Raw genomic sequence first — 14,827 nt, forward strand, 5'->3', positions numbered from 1 at the left:
TATTTTATTTTATGAAGTTACAACAAATTTAAGGTTTTCTTCATAAGACAGGCCGGCAATAACTGAAATAAAACTATTTATATGCATGTTTAGAGTCACAGAATGTAAAAAAATACAAAAAGTGACCAGGTAAAGATTCCCTATGTAAGACAGATTAACATAGTAACAAACCTATAGGGTAGCAGTCTTTCTTGTGTTCTCACCATGGTAAGATAATTAGAGAGAAGGCCAGCAGGCAATTACATTTATAGTCAGACCAGATACGAAAAACCTAGATTCTCATTTAATCCTTGTGGAGCTGTATTTTGGAGTCTTAACTATGGGAAGGAAGGTAGTGTGGTATAACCCGATCTCATCAGATCTCGAAAGCTAAACAGGGTCAGAACTTGGATGGATGACCACCAAGGAAGACTCTGCAGAGGAAAGCAATAGCAACCCACCTCTGCTTCTCACTTGCCTTGAAAGCCCCTTGCTGGGGTTCCCCATAAGTTGGTTGCGACTTAGCAGCACATACGCACGCAAGTACCCCTTCCACCTCCTTTGTTGAACTCTTTCATTGTGACTCACCACTTTTTGAAAAGCCCAGAAGGTGATATCAATGGGGTTATCGTTAAGTTCAAGAAAGTGTGAAACCAAGAGAGTGCTTGCTTTTTTAAGAGAGAGAGAGATTGCATTAATGTTTGGCAGTACACCTTTTGAGACTTCTTGAGGGTTTTCCTATATATAGTTTATCACATGAGCATTTGATGGCGTATACAATCCAAGTGGTAAAGTTTCTTAGTATATATGGTTTACCATCAACTGGACTTACAAATGACATGTAAGCTTTCAGTACTGTTTCCACATAAAAAAATGACCCACAGATCAGCTGTCTACTAGTTAAACTTGCATGGTTACTAAGAGCCCCTCTCTCCTGGCTTTCCGTAAACGATGCAAAACTGAACTATTCAAAAAGGCTTTTTACTCAAATGGGAAGGCTGCATTGTAGGGATGGGGTCTCAGGTGCTTCACTAACAAGTTGGGGATCATAGATTTCATCACCACTTTTGCTTCATATATTATCTGCTGCTTTAAATATGTACTCCTATGTACAACCATCGCTCCATGCTGTCTAATGTTAGCCCTAGAATTGATTATGTTTTGCTTCAGTATCTCTACTATGACTTGGATCCTTGCTAATGCTATGTCTTTAAACTTGTATATGTTGACCTTTATTGTATTGAAATGTACTTACTTGATACTCATTGTACTAATCTCGCACTGTGTAATCTGCCTTGAGTCTCAGTGAGAAAGGTGGACTATAAATGACATAAATAAAAAATAAATAAATACACTACCACAAATTTTGTCAGCCTTATAGGTGCTACTGGACTCTTGCTCTTTTGTATGTATAAAGAAAAACAAAAGGCATTGTTGCATGCTCAGTCTTAAAATTTATTTTATAAAAATTTGTATTGTCTTAAAATTCTTGATATCCCATCTTTGTGTTTTGTTTTTAGTCAGATGCCCAGATGGAACAATGTGCAAAACACACAGGTATCTACAATGATAAATTGAATACTTTTCTCTCACTGCACTTTCCCCCCCTTCTCCTACAGGGAAAGCGAGTCAGGTTTAAAGAACCCAGATTTTCTCCTTAAAAACCATTTTCATCTAGTCTGGCAGTGAGATCAAATCTTTCCCCCACTAACAATGATACAGCTCCCAGGAATTTGCACTCCATTATGAAATGAGATCGTTCAGCTTCCACCCCAACGCTCTATTCCAAATACTTACAAATAAAAAACATTATCTGAAGCAAAGGGAGATTGCCTGAGAGGCTTTTCCCCCGGTATGATGACAGAGAGAGGCAAAACCCCACCAAAAATGAAATCTCCTGCTCTGTAGTGTTTTTGCAGGAGTTCAGAAGGCGTGTTCAAGCGGCACTCAGGTCTCACTACCCGGTGGGTGGCCTCTGGCAGGAGCCAAAACACCAGCAGGAGCCAAAGAAGCATCTTCACCAAGAAATCTCCTGCTAGATGAGCCACAGAATTTGGGGCACGAGGCTGTAAATGCAGTCTTCAAAACTGGTCTCAGGCAGGGCTTTCGATTATAGGAAGAAATCGTCAGGTATCAAGGTGCCCGAGTCTTGGAAGGTGCACTTATAACATTCTTGATACACACGTTTTATCCTGAATTACTTTGTTATTGACTTGGTGGGAAGAAAAACTCAAGTGTTCAGTAAGATCACTATGATTACTATGATTTTGATCATTTCAAGGGAGACCCACAATCACCTCTCAATGGTGCTGGGCAAATCTGTATGCCTCAGTAGAAGGAAAACATGTTTGCGTGTCTCTTTGCTCCTCTGTGGGGGAGATGTGCTAAGGGAGTTGACCTTAGTTGATGGTTTCTTGGGAAAGTGTGAAGCTGAAGTTCAAAACAGGCCACTGTCTGGTTCAGTTGGATGGCTGAGGGCCAAACTAGTTGTGACGACACCCTCGTGGCTGCCTCAAGGATACTGCCGCCATTTTGAAGTCATTTAAAAATGCCATGGGGGTCCAGTCCTGATCAGTCTTGATTTATTTCTGCCCATTTGCCCCTGAGGTAAGGTTCCCAGCCTCCAGATGGTAGCTGGAGATCTCCACGAATTACAACTGGCCTCCAGGCAACAGAGACAAGTTCCCCTGGAGAAAATGGCTGTTTTGAAGGGTGAACTCTATGGCATTATGCCCCACTGAGGCCCCTCCCAGGACTGTGCAATGATGTCACTGGAAGTGATGTCATCATGCAGGGCACAGGAGCGCTCCCACGATTCTGGCCGCTTGCTTCCCCGCGCCCATCAGGGAGCCCTCCGAGTGAGCTGCCTGTGCTGCCGCTGGCTTGGCATGCTCTTCAGCTACAGGATGGCCGCCCCATCGTCGTGGCAGGTGGCCAGGGCACTGTGGGTGGCCTCCCACAGAGCACAGGCTGTTCTCTCCATGGCACCCTGCAGTGCCCCCCCAAATTATGCGCCCGGGGTGACTGCCCCTTTTGCCCCCTCATGCTACATCACTATACGAAGGCCTGAAGTGTGTAGTTTATAGTTTATATTCCTAAAGTGGGGGTTATAGGGTTTAGAAACAGGTTTATAACTAGTCAGTTGGGATGTAGTCACACCCAAAGGATTTGTGATGTAACACTTCCTCCGTTTTAAAGAGCATTACCAGTTTTAAAGAGTTCAGAGCCTTCCAAGGACTGAACCTTCCCTTAATCCTTGCCTTAATTTTATTGGATAATGCAGTGGAGTGGAACCAATCATGCCTCCTCCGGGCTAAGGAAGAAGTTATGGTTCCTGTCATCAGCCACATTCCTATCATAATTGAACTGCTGTTTAGAGGCTTTTGTCATCTCTCTTTGAGGAACCTTGCTTAACTGTTTCATATTATCCAGTATCAAGTCTATATAAGGAAAAAAATATGCTCACAGAGGAAGAAGTGATAGCCTGATTATGAATGATTTTAAAGAAAAGGGTAGAAAAAGGGTAAATCGTTCTCTGTGTCAGATCTGATTTTCTTCCTCCTTTGCCCACTGGGCTGACTGATATGCACCTCTATATCAACCTGTGCCCTGTAGTGCCTCTATGTATGTGACTGACTTATGGCCACCCAGTCAAGAGATTCCCATGGGAAGTGAAAAGCAGAGGTGCTTTATCATTGCGGAGCAACTCCCCATCATCCTTTGGGGTCTTCCATCCAAGTACTAACCAGAGCAAACCTTGCTTTCCTTCCAAGAAACAAGATTGGGCTATACTATGCTGCCTCTATAACTATAGCATTAGGAGGGTGGAAAAATAAAAAGCAGCCACGCTGCTTGGTTCTTAAGATGGTTTCAATATCAGGGATCGTAGATGGAATAGATGCATGTTTAAGTCAGATTAGATGTTTAAGTCAGATGCATGTTTAAGTCAGTCAGATGCATATTTAAGTTAGATGAGTCAGATGTAACATCCATGAGACTTCGCATAATGGAAAAACCACTGACTGGATCCGAGGTTGTAGAGGGAAACAGATAACATCTCAATCTAGCAACCTCTCTATCCAGCACTACTTCAGTAGTGACATCATCACGCGAGTTGCGGGAATGTTCCTGCACTTCATTTGGGGCTGATTTGGGCCAAATTGGCCCCATGCAGAGCACAGGAGCACCTGTGCAGCCGGTGTGGTGACATCACTGTTGGGTGCGTGAAGATCTTGTGCCTGGGACACAGTAAGTGCCAGGAACTCCACCCTCTAGTCAGGAGGTGAGGGGTACCTGGCAACCCTACTTGCACCCCACTCCTGCTTCAACAGTGAAGCCATCTTTTTCCACCTACATATGGAAGCAGCCTGTGAGGATTGGGCAAATCATCTCAGTTGCATGTTTAGTATGTTACCTGTCCAGACTTGAGAGAAAAACAGAGAAGGATCTCCTAAACAGGAACTTCTGCTTGCACTTTAATTGAACAGATGGAGGACCTGGTGCTGCTGGAGCAACAAGATCAGAAATCTCAGGGCACAAGGTCTCATCCCCTCTTTCTCTCCCCCAGACAAATGGTGCTGTTGTCTCGCAACGGATGCTGGGCAAACCCTGGTCTAAACAAGGAGAGGTTTTCTATGATCCCTCTTCCTTTTTGGGTGGTAGTTAACAGGAAGACACTAAAAGTAGACAGCTCAACAATTACTGTACTCTATTTGCTTCATTAGGACATAATAAGTAAATTAGGCTGCCCAGTTTGGGGAAAACTTGACTACAGTAGACCTAGTCTGATTGCAGCATAAGTTCTGGTGGGCCACAGACCTTTCTCAGATGCTTCCAGGCATTCAGGTGCCACAAGACCCTCCTTTGTTTTGGCTTATTCAGAGGTTATCCTACTGGTTTAAAGATGGGCCAGTAACTACACATTCTTTCCCCATCTATTTCCTCCAGTTCCTTATGGATAACGAGCCTGATTTCTTTCATGATGCTCATGTAGAAAGAAACCCAGTTCTCTGTTTTAGTCAGCTTGCAGTCACTCTGCATGTTACTTCTTTTATGAGTTCTTCACAGACCCAACCTGTGCTCCGCACAGACACACATCAGCTTGGGGTTCGGCTTCTATTTTAAAAAGAAAGTGCAAATGGACTCAGAGAGCTGCCCCTGGGAGAGGGAGAGCTCCTGCCTTTCTCCCAAGAATTTTCCCCATGCAAAAAAAGTGCAGGGAAGGAGAGTTTCCTCCATTCTGCTGCTGCACATACACAAAATACCTCCACTTGGAGCAGCAGAAACGGAGAAATGTCTCCCCTCTGCAATGTTTTTGCATGGGGGAAAAGAACTTGGGAGAAAGGCTGGAGATCTCCCTCCCTCGGTGGCAGCTTTCTGAGTCCATTTGCACGCTCTTTTTTTAAATTGAAGCCAATCCATGAGGTGATGTGTGTCTGCGAGGAGCATGGGTTGGCTCCATGGAGAACTTGTAACAGAAGTAACGTGTAGAATGACGGTGGTGGTGGTGGTGGTGGTGGAAAGTGCCGTCAAGCAGGGCTTTTTTCTGGGAAAAGAGGTGGTGGAACTCTCTATTATCACGTGTACACATGAAGTGCGTGCGTGCTCCCAGAAATGCGTTATAACATCACTTCCGGAAGTGACTCTGCTTCCCGGAACCCAGCACAATGCATTATGATGAGATAAATGTTAGTAAGCTTGGGAAATTACACTATTATGAGAAAGGGTTTTTTTTCCTTTCTGTATCCTCTCCAAAAAGTGAAATCTTCCATTCCCTTTGTCAGACACACCTCCAGCATATCTGCCATGTGTTCTGTATTTCTTGCTACAGTGTGTAGTGTACCTCTGAGAACATGCAGAGGGAACCTGTTTGGTGACTGGTTGCTAGCTGCTTATCTTGCAGATGTTTTGGGTACCATTTCCTGGCTGGCCTGAGAACGTGGCCTTGGAGTTCCAGCCGAGACTGCATCAACCTCCTAAGAGACTGAGCAGAGCTCATCCTTTCCCTCCTCCCCTCTCTCCTGGCTCCACGCACCAAAATCCTAACAGTCTTTTTTCCCATTTAGGGCGGGGACCTTGCCCTATAATTAACCTTGCTTTGCTACCTTGCATCACTTCAGCCAATGATCCTGTCTGACCATCTTGATACTGGAATTCATCTTTAATAAAGTAACTTTAACTCATACACCTGAGTGATGCAGTGAAGTGCTTGAAAAAAATACATGGCAAGACCTGACATCCTTTTCCAAACATTTCATTTCTTTGGAATCATATTTTAAAATATGCAAGGAGGGGGACTCTAAAAATCTAAAACCCGTCTCACAAATCTAAATTCTAACAGATTCCCTCTGCCAGCATAGAAAAAAAAATCCAAAATTCTTTCTCAAAATTCCATAGAGTCTGAAATTCCTAATCTAATGAATATTGAATTTTCAAATTTTCAGGGAGGGTTTTGCTTTACTGGAGCAATTCAAAAGAAGATACTCAACTTTAGCTGCATTAGATTTATACTTAGTTTAAAGTGGCTTTTTTTGTTGCCTGCCAGCTCTGCCTTACCAATGGCTAAGCTGTTGTAACATTGTGAAATGCTCATAAATATTCCAATGTCCCAGACAAACAATATTCATAAAAACGTAACACCCATATGTCCACAGCAATTTCAGAGATGTTAATCAGCTGAGGGTGGGGAGAACTATTTGAGTTACAGCTATTAATACATAAGAACACCTATATGCTGATGAATATATTGATGAAAGCCTTCTGTGACTTGGACACAGATATCCATTCCTAGGATAAAACTGGAATAACCATAACTGATATTTTAACTAATAACCATAACTGATATATTTAACTAACACAGAACCAATCTGCATTAACAATGTCAACTTCAGACAACAAAAGAATGAAAGCAACACACATAAACATGCACAGTCCCACCTACCCCCATGAAAAGAAAGTAGAATGAACTCGAAGCAGCACACACACACACAGCCCCTACACCTCCATGAAAAGAAAGCAGAATGAACTCAAAGCAGCTTAACCTCCTCAGCTGGGGCCCGAGCCAGGCCCCAGCTCTCTCTCACTCATAGAGGAATGAAAAGAAAGCAGAATGAACTCAAAGCAGCACACCCACCCAGCTCCCACCCCCTCATGAAAAGAAAGCAGAATTAACTCAAAGCAGCATACACACACAGCTCCGACCCCCTCATGAAAAGAAAGTAGAATTAACTCAAAGCAGCTTAACCTCCTCAGCTGGGGCCTGAGCCGGGTTCCAGCTCTTTCTCTTTCTCTCACTCATAGAGGAATGAAAAGAAAGCAGAATGAACTCAAAGCATTGCGCACACCCAGCTCTCACCCCTCATGAAAAGAAAGCAGAATAAACTCAAAGCAGCACACATATACACACAGCCCCACCCACCCACTCTCCCAATGAAAATAAAACAGAATGAACTCAAAGCAGCACACACATACATAGAAACCTCTGAATGAAAGCAGAATGAACTCAAAGCAGTTTACCCGTCCTCTGCAGAGCCTGCACTGGGCTCCAGCTTGCTCTCTCTCTCTCTCTCTCTCTCTCTCTCACACACACACACACACACACACACACACACACACAGAGGAATGAAAAAAGCAGAATGAACTCAAAGCAGCTAAACATCCTCTGCAGAGCCCTTGCCAGGCCCCAGTTTGCTCTCTCTCACACACACAGACGCAGACACACAAAGGAATTAAAAAAGCAGAATGAAGTCAAAGCAGCCTAACCTCCTCTGCAGAGCCCACACCAGGCCCCAGCTTGCTCTCTCTCTCTCTCTCACTCTCTCCCTCACACACACACACACAGTGTGTCAGGCTATGGATGACAGGCTATGGTAGATAGATCCCTGTACCATTGCAACAAGAAATCCAGGCTCTTGGTTAAATGGCTTTATTCAGAAATCAAATCATTTCCACAGATATGTCCACAGGATTACTCAGAAGTAAGGTAAGCACCTAAGTAGTAAGAGCAAGATTGACAAGAATAGTAACATGTGGGGAAATCCTTCCTCTTTACATACACGTTTGCTCCTTCCCCCTCCCAACAGTAAACAAGACTTTTGGCGCAAATTTGTCCTGAGAACGTCTTGCATATTTGTACTATCAATTCGAGACACTGAGAAAGCAAGAGATCAAAGTTGAGACATAGCAGTGCATGGAAGTAAGCAGTCTACAAGGTCAGAAGCACTGAAAGTTTCTACAGTACTTTAGATAAAGCACCTGCAATAAGCCTGTGAATGAAACAGTTACGGCACTGGCAATATGACATCAAGTTATAGCATGAAACATTGATTCAGAACAACAGGTCAGCCTTAGCATTAGCATTAGCATGGATGGAGCTCAGACATGACACAGAGGAATGAAAAAAAGCAGAATGAAGTCAAAGCAGCTAAACCTCCTCTGCAGAGCTCGCAACAGGCCCAAGCAGCATCTGCTCTCTCCCTCTCCCTCTCCCTCTCTCTCTCTCTCTCTCATTGACTCAAGAAAGCAGAATGAACTCAAAGCAGCTTAGCGTCCTCTGCAGAGCCCGCAGGGCTGAAGGATGAAGGAATCACGTGGGCAGATTCTAGAGCTGCCGGAACACCATTCTGGAGCGTTCCCCCTCAAAAAAAAGTCCTGCCGTCAAGTCACTTCTTAGGATTGCTAAGAAATGGATGGTTTTAGACTGGAATAACTCTTCCTAGAATTGCACTGTAAAAAAGGTTGTTTTCCATTGCCTGCCTCTGCATAGCAACCCTGGTCTTCTTTGGAGGTCTGCCTCTCATTTAATTACTAACCAAGGCAGACCCTGCTTAGCTTCCAAGATCTGACTAGAATGGGTTTACCTAGGCTATCTAGGTCAGAGCTTTATTAGCTTACTATAATTAAAACTTAACAATGTAAAGAAGGTGATGATGACCCATTGTATACAAGACAAGGAAACTTGAAGCTGACTCTGAGGGTTTCCCCTGCTTCCAGGACTTGTAGAAGGGGATCATTGGGTCCCAGAACTTGCTGAAAAGCATGCTCACTCATGTTGCTTTGCAAGTGGCAATTTGTATTTTAGTATTAATCCTATTTAGGCTGTTTCTTTATTTTTAAAATGAGATTAAAACCTTGATCTCCATTGAGGTGTTTCTCAGAATGTTTAGAGTCCTTTGTGGTTAAGTAGGAAGGTATTGTTATTACTAATCTTCTGTAATTATTGATTTCTCTTTTATTATTTCACAATTCAATGAGGTATTCATTTCATTCATGTGATAGTGCGGGTCACTATTGTGCTGACCTAGTGAGGGGCACTTCTTGGTTGTATTCAGCAGGCTTCCTGATCTTTATATCATGGGGCAAAAGAAACCAAATATTTGGTGCAGCTTTATTTTTTCCTAGGGATTATCTCCCTTGCAATAACAGCAATAAGGCCATAGTTTAAGGTTCTTGCAACATAAGAAATATCTAAATTTCAAGCTTTCCTGTCTAGTATTTGGTCAATTAAATAAGAGGTTTGAATCAAAGATGGTTTGAATTAGAGATCCAACATCAGGTTGGATTGAATGAGGTTCAAGAAAGCCAAGCTATTTCTCAAAAAAACTCTGCCAGCTTTTTCTGAGCCCCATTCTAAGTTGAAATGGATCGTTCCTCCCTTTCTGCTTCCTCTGCCTCCCTTTCATCCTCTTTGCCCCCACCCTTTACAATGTTGCTGTGGCTAAGTTACCATTTGCCCGCTAATGGTAAGCAATCCTCCACCAGCACTCAGTGGAGTGGTGGTGGGAAAATGGGTGTGAACAATATCATGCAATGCAGCCACTTCACTTCCAGGTGAAGACCCAGAAGTGATGTCGCCACCATATCAAGCAATTCTCTAGGAATCCCTCCCCGATCCTTATGGTGTTTACCATAGAGATTGGAGAAACTCCTAGAGCATCACTCAATGTTGTGACATCACTTCCATGTCCATATAGAAGCAACTTCACTGCATCTCTTCCCAAGCCCTGCCCCCCACTTCCAGGCCTTAGCAAGTGCCCCTAGCTGCAGACCTAGTTGTCAGCAGAATGCATAGTAAGCAGAGAAACATGGGGTGTAGGAGCTTGTGTTGTGAATGTGCGTGAGAGAAACAAACTTACACTTAGATCCTTGATTAAGTTTTAGAAAAGAAGAGTTCTTTATTGTGTAAATTCCATACATGGTAGGAAAGATGACAGACTGATCCCTATCTAGCTATCTGGTTTAAGGATGGCAATGTATGGCAAGACACGAAGTCCTGCATCCATGGCACAAGATGGAGAGGGGGGGAGGGGAGTATGACAAAAAGATGTCACAAGGAGGAAGTCCCTGAGAATGGCTCTCTACATATCAAAGTATAGAGCCAGGGCAGTAAAGAGCAAAGTGTAAACAGACCCATGACCTCTCTTTCTTTCTTGTTGGTTTGTCCCTCCCCCCCAACTCTGAAATCTGAGTGAGGGACAGCTAGGGTTGCCAGGTCCCCTCACCCTCTGTGCGGGAGGCTGGAGGACTGGCACTCACCTTTGGGGAGAACTTCGATAGTGCACAACTCGCGTGCATGCTTCAGGGGCCACGCGATGATGTCACTTCCAGGAGTGATGTCATCATGTAGGGCCTTGTGCCACCCCTGTCAGTGCTCCTGCGCTCTGCAGCGGCTGATTTCGGCCCATTCGGTGCTGAATTGGCCCATTTGGGGCCTAAATTGGCCCGGTGAAGCACAGGAGTGCTCCAGGGCCCTCTCGGCAGTGCTCCTGCGCTCCACAATGGGCCAAATCAGGCCCACTTGGAGCAGAAATGGGCCTGCTGTGGCACATGGGTGTGCGCCATACCACTAGGAGCTCACCCCAGGAGGCACGTTCCCCAGGCTTTTTCTTGCTGGCCAGGTAAGCAGGGGTGGGGGTGGAGGGTGGGACCTGGGTATCCCCCACCTCCAACAGGGGACTGACAACCCTAAGGTCAGCATTAGTCATCCTTTTCTTGAAAGATGGTTGGAAAGGAGCTATATGAGCTTAGGCTAGTGAGAGATGCTAAACTCAACAAAAAGGGTTAAGTTTGGAGCAGGAAAAGGGATAAGGAAGTGTTAGGCCCACTGTGGGGAGAGGAAAGTGGGATTTTAACAGGTGATAAAGAGAGGGCAGAATGGCTCAATTCCTACTTTGCCTTGGTCTTCACTTGCAAAGGGAACTCTGCTCACCCTGGCAAAAAGGAAAAAGTGGAATTACAGCCTAGGATAAACACTGGGGTGGTAGGTAAACACCTAGCTTCTTTAAATGAAATCAAGTCCTCAGGACCAGATGAATTGCACCCTAGGGTACTGTCATGTATGCCTGCCTGCATACATGCCTGTAATGTGTTTTGCATTTTGTGCTGATCATAAATGTTTGCTGAGGTTATTTTCTGTGCACTGTACTAATCATCTGAGAGTGTGTAAACTGCTAACATGATATGTACAGGAAAGCCAATGGGGGTTCTCTGTTATCTGTTGACGGTATTTACTTTCACTTTTATAGTAAGTGTCCTTGGATGCAAGCTGCCGGCAGCAAGGGATGTATCTTTTCTCAGAGACTGAGTTGATTTCATTCTGTACTATGTCTAGCCTAAACTAATCAGTTCCCATGTAACTCTTTGGGGTTTTCCCGCCAGAATGTTAACGGACCCAAAGAGTGGGAACTTTCCCTATAATTAACACTACCCCTTCTGCCAATGCATTCGTATTGATCACTTGGACTGTACAGATCTCTGATAAAAGTTACTTCAACCAATACACCTGAATGCTTGCTGTGAGGGACTTGGGAGTCTACCTGCCAAGGACTGACAGGTACTAAAGGAACTTGCTGGTGTAGTTGCAGAGCCTCTGTCTATCATCTGTGAGGATTCTTGGAGTACAGGTGAGGTGCCAGAAGATTGGAGGCAGGCAAATGTTGTCCTCATGTTAAAGAAGGGGGAAAAGGAGGAGACTGGTAACTTTAGATCTGCCAGTTTGACATCCATACCTGCAAAGGTCCTGGAATAAATCATCAGTCAGTCCTTGAGCATTTAGAAAAGACAGCTGTGGTTACTAAGAGCCAACATGGGTTCCTAAAGAACCAGTCATGTCAGATTAACCTTATCTCCTTTTTTGAGAGAATTACTACTTTGGTGGATCAGAGGAATGCTGTGGACATAGTTTATCTTGATCTCAGCAAGGCTTTTGATAAGGTTCCACTTAATATCCTTGTTGACAAGTTGGTAACATGTGGTTTGGATTCTGTTACTGTTAGATTGATTTGTAACTGGTTGACAGGTCATACCCAAAGAGTGCTTGTAAATGGTTCCTCATCCTCTTGGAGAGGAGTGACAAATGGAGCGCCTCAGGGATCTGTCCTGTGCCCTGTGTTGTTCAACATATTTATAAATTACTTGGATGAAGGAACAGAGGGGATGCTCATTAAATTTGCAGATGATACTAAATTGGGAGAAGTTGCAAATACAACTTTAAACTTGAATGGTTTAAAATTTATCATATGGGCATCTGCATGCTCTGTTAGCATGTGATACTTTCTTATATCTACCCTTCAAAACTGCTGTGGGAAAGCTCTTCTGAGCTTTGGTACTGCCAAACTATAAAAAAAACTTCGGCAGTTGCATCAGGAGTGCAATGCCCAAGTAAAGAGTCGAACATACCCTCCACACCCTAACAGACGTACTAACAATATTCAACTTCCTGACACACATTTTTAAATAAACATAGTACTGCTTACTAATTGTATTCCCTCCGGTTATTCCATAACAGGAGGGAACTCCCCTGCACTTTTGATTTGATGATGCAGATACTGAAGTGTGATTATAAATTGGCTTCCTGAATTACGTTTGATATAATGTTCACATAATGGTTAATCTTGTCTGATAATGCTCCTAACTATGAGTTGATGACAGCTTACCATGTTACAGGGTGCGTGCCAGAGGGGTCAGGATCTGTGCTATAGCAGATAAAAGACAAGTAGGTATCTCAGTGATTGGGAAATAAATAAATGAACCAAATATCTTCCAAGCCACAAAATAAAAAGAGATCAAGCAAGCTAGAGTTTTCTCACTCCTTGCCAGCTAAGGAAATCACAATGGCTTCATCCCCTGAGTTACAACAATGGTTTGTGGAAAAAGAAGAGGGGGAAGGGGGAGATCTAATCATGGTGCCTGTTACCTTGCAGGATCAGGGCCCATGAGACAGTCCCAGCAGACAACTGCAGCGCAGTCCCCTATAGGAGATGGGTAATTATCGTCTCTATGTCACCCACCATGTGCTTCCCACTATGTGGCAGCCCTCAAAGTGATAGGGAAACTGCAAGCGCACCATGTGCAGAGCTCGGCAAGAGAAAAAACATGTGCGGAAAGCTCTTTTCTCACATTTGCTTGGACTCCTTGAAGACAGCCCTTCAACAGGGCGAGGGAGGTCAGGATGGACCCCTGTTCACAGTAGGATGCCAGCCATCTACTGTGAGCAGAGGAAGGGCTTCGGCTCAGTGTAAGAGCATCTTTTTGGCATGCAGAAGGCCCCAGGTTCAACCCCCAGCATCTTCTATTAAAAAAGACCAGGCAGTAGGTGATGAGAAGGATCTTGACCTGAAATCCTGGAGAGCTGCTCCAGTTGACAATACTGACCTTGATGGACGGCTGGTCTGATTCAATACCAGGTAGCTTTATGTGTGTTCATGGGAGCAGTGTGCATCTACTTGCGCTGCTGTTGCGTTACCAACTCTCTTGTTTGAGCCTGGACCCTGCACCACTGTTTCACAGTCTGTTGTTTTCCCAGCACAGTTGTCCCACTCGTGGATAAGTAACAACAGGGGCAGCTTGACCAGACACTGCAGCTTTCAAACCAAGAAAGGTGGCGACCCCATCTGCCTGACTTGCTCCCCAGCAATGAATGGACGGGGCTGCTTTCCCAAACTTTTAATGGTTAAGAAGGCATGCTATGAAATAGACATGCCCACGTGCAAGTGGAGACGCGCATGTGTGGAGCCGTAGGAAAGAATTAGCCCTAAAATGCCAATCATGCTAAAAAGAAAAACCAGACATTAACCAACCTTGAAATCCATTGCAGTTCTTCTTTTAAAAAACAAAGAACCTCCCACACTGGCCATATCGTGCTGTGTAGATGATTACAGGGGACGAGTCGATCAACATTCTGCTATTGCTATCTGGCCATGACCGTGTCCTGAAGCAACGATGTGCTCATCAGATGACTCTTCTTTGCTTATTGCTCTGTAACTTGTTTACCTGATCAGCACATTGGTCTAATGAGCTTAACGGGCATGGATGTAATGCGGTGACTTCGAAATACTTGGCAGACTGGCACTTAATGCCATTCTTTCAGCTTCTCTTCATTCTCACCAGTGCATTCTGTTCCTTATGAAGATTGGGTCTGCCATTATAATGGCCACAATCCAGGGTGTGATAAGGCACAAGTGAGCTAGAATTGATTATATTTATTGACTTCATCCACGGCCCATTTCACACTGCTTACCTGCTCCCGGAACGTCGCGAAATATCGTGCAAAAACCGTGGAAGATAGCATCTTCTCGCAAGAGGTTTGCTCGATGTCGCACAAAACTCTCGTGAGAAGATGCTATCTTCCACGGTTTTTGCGCGATATTTCGCGACGTTCTGGGAGCAGGTAAGCAGTGTGAAAAGGGCCCACGGTGCAAGTTGTAGGCAATGTTTCTGGTATGGGGAGGGAGAGAACAAATTCTGGACAGCATCGCAGCGAGCAGTCTCAGGATAATTCACAAATGTTCAAATGCATCTTTCACACTCTTTCAGCATGAATCTGGCAAAGCAAACTGAAAGGACAGAAAGA

Source organism: Eublepharis macularius, chromosome 5 (assembly GCF_028583425.1).
Source record: "Eublepharis macularius isolate TG4126 chromosome 5, MPM_Emac_v1.0, whole genome shotgun sequence".
NCBI classification, from domain to species: domain Eukaryota; kingdom Metazoa; phylum Chordata; class Lepidosauria; order Squamata; family Eublepharidae; genus Eublepharis; species Eublepharis macularius.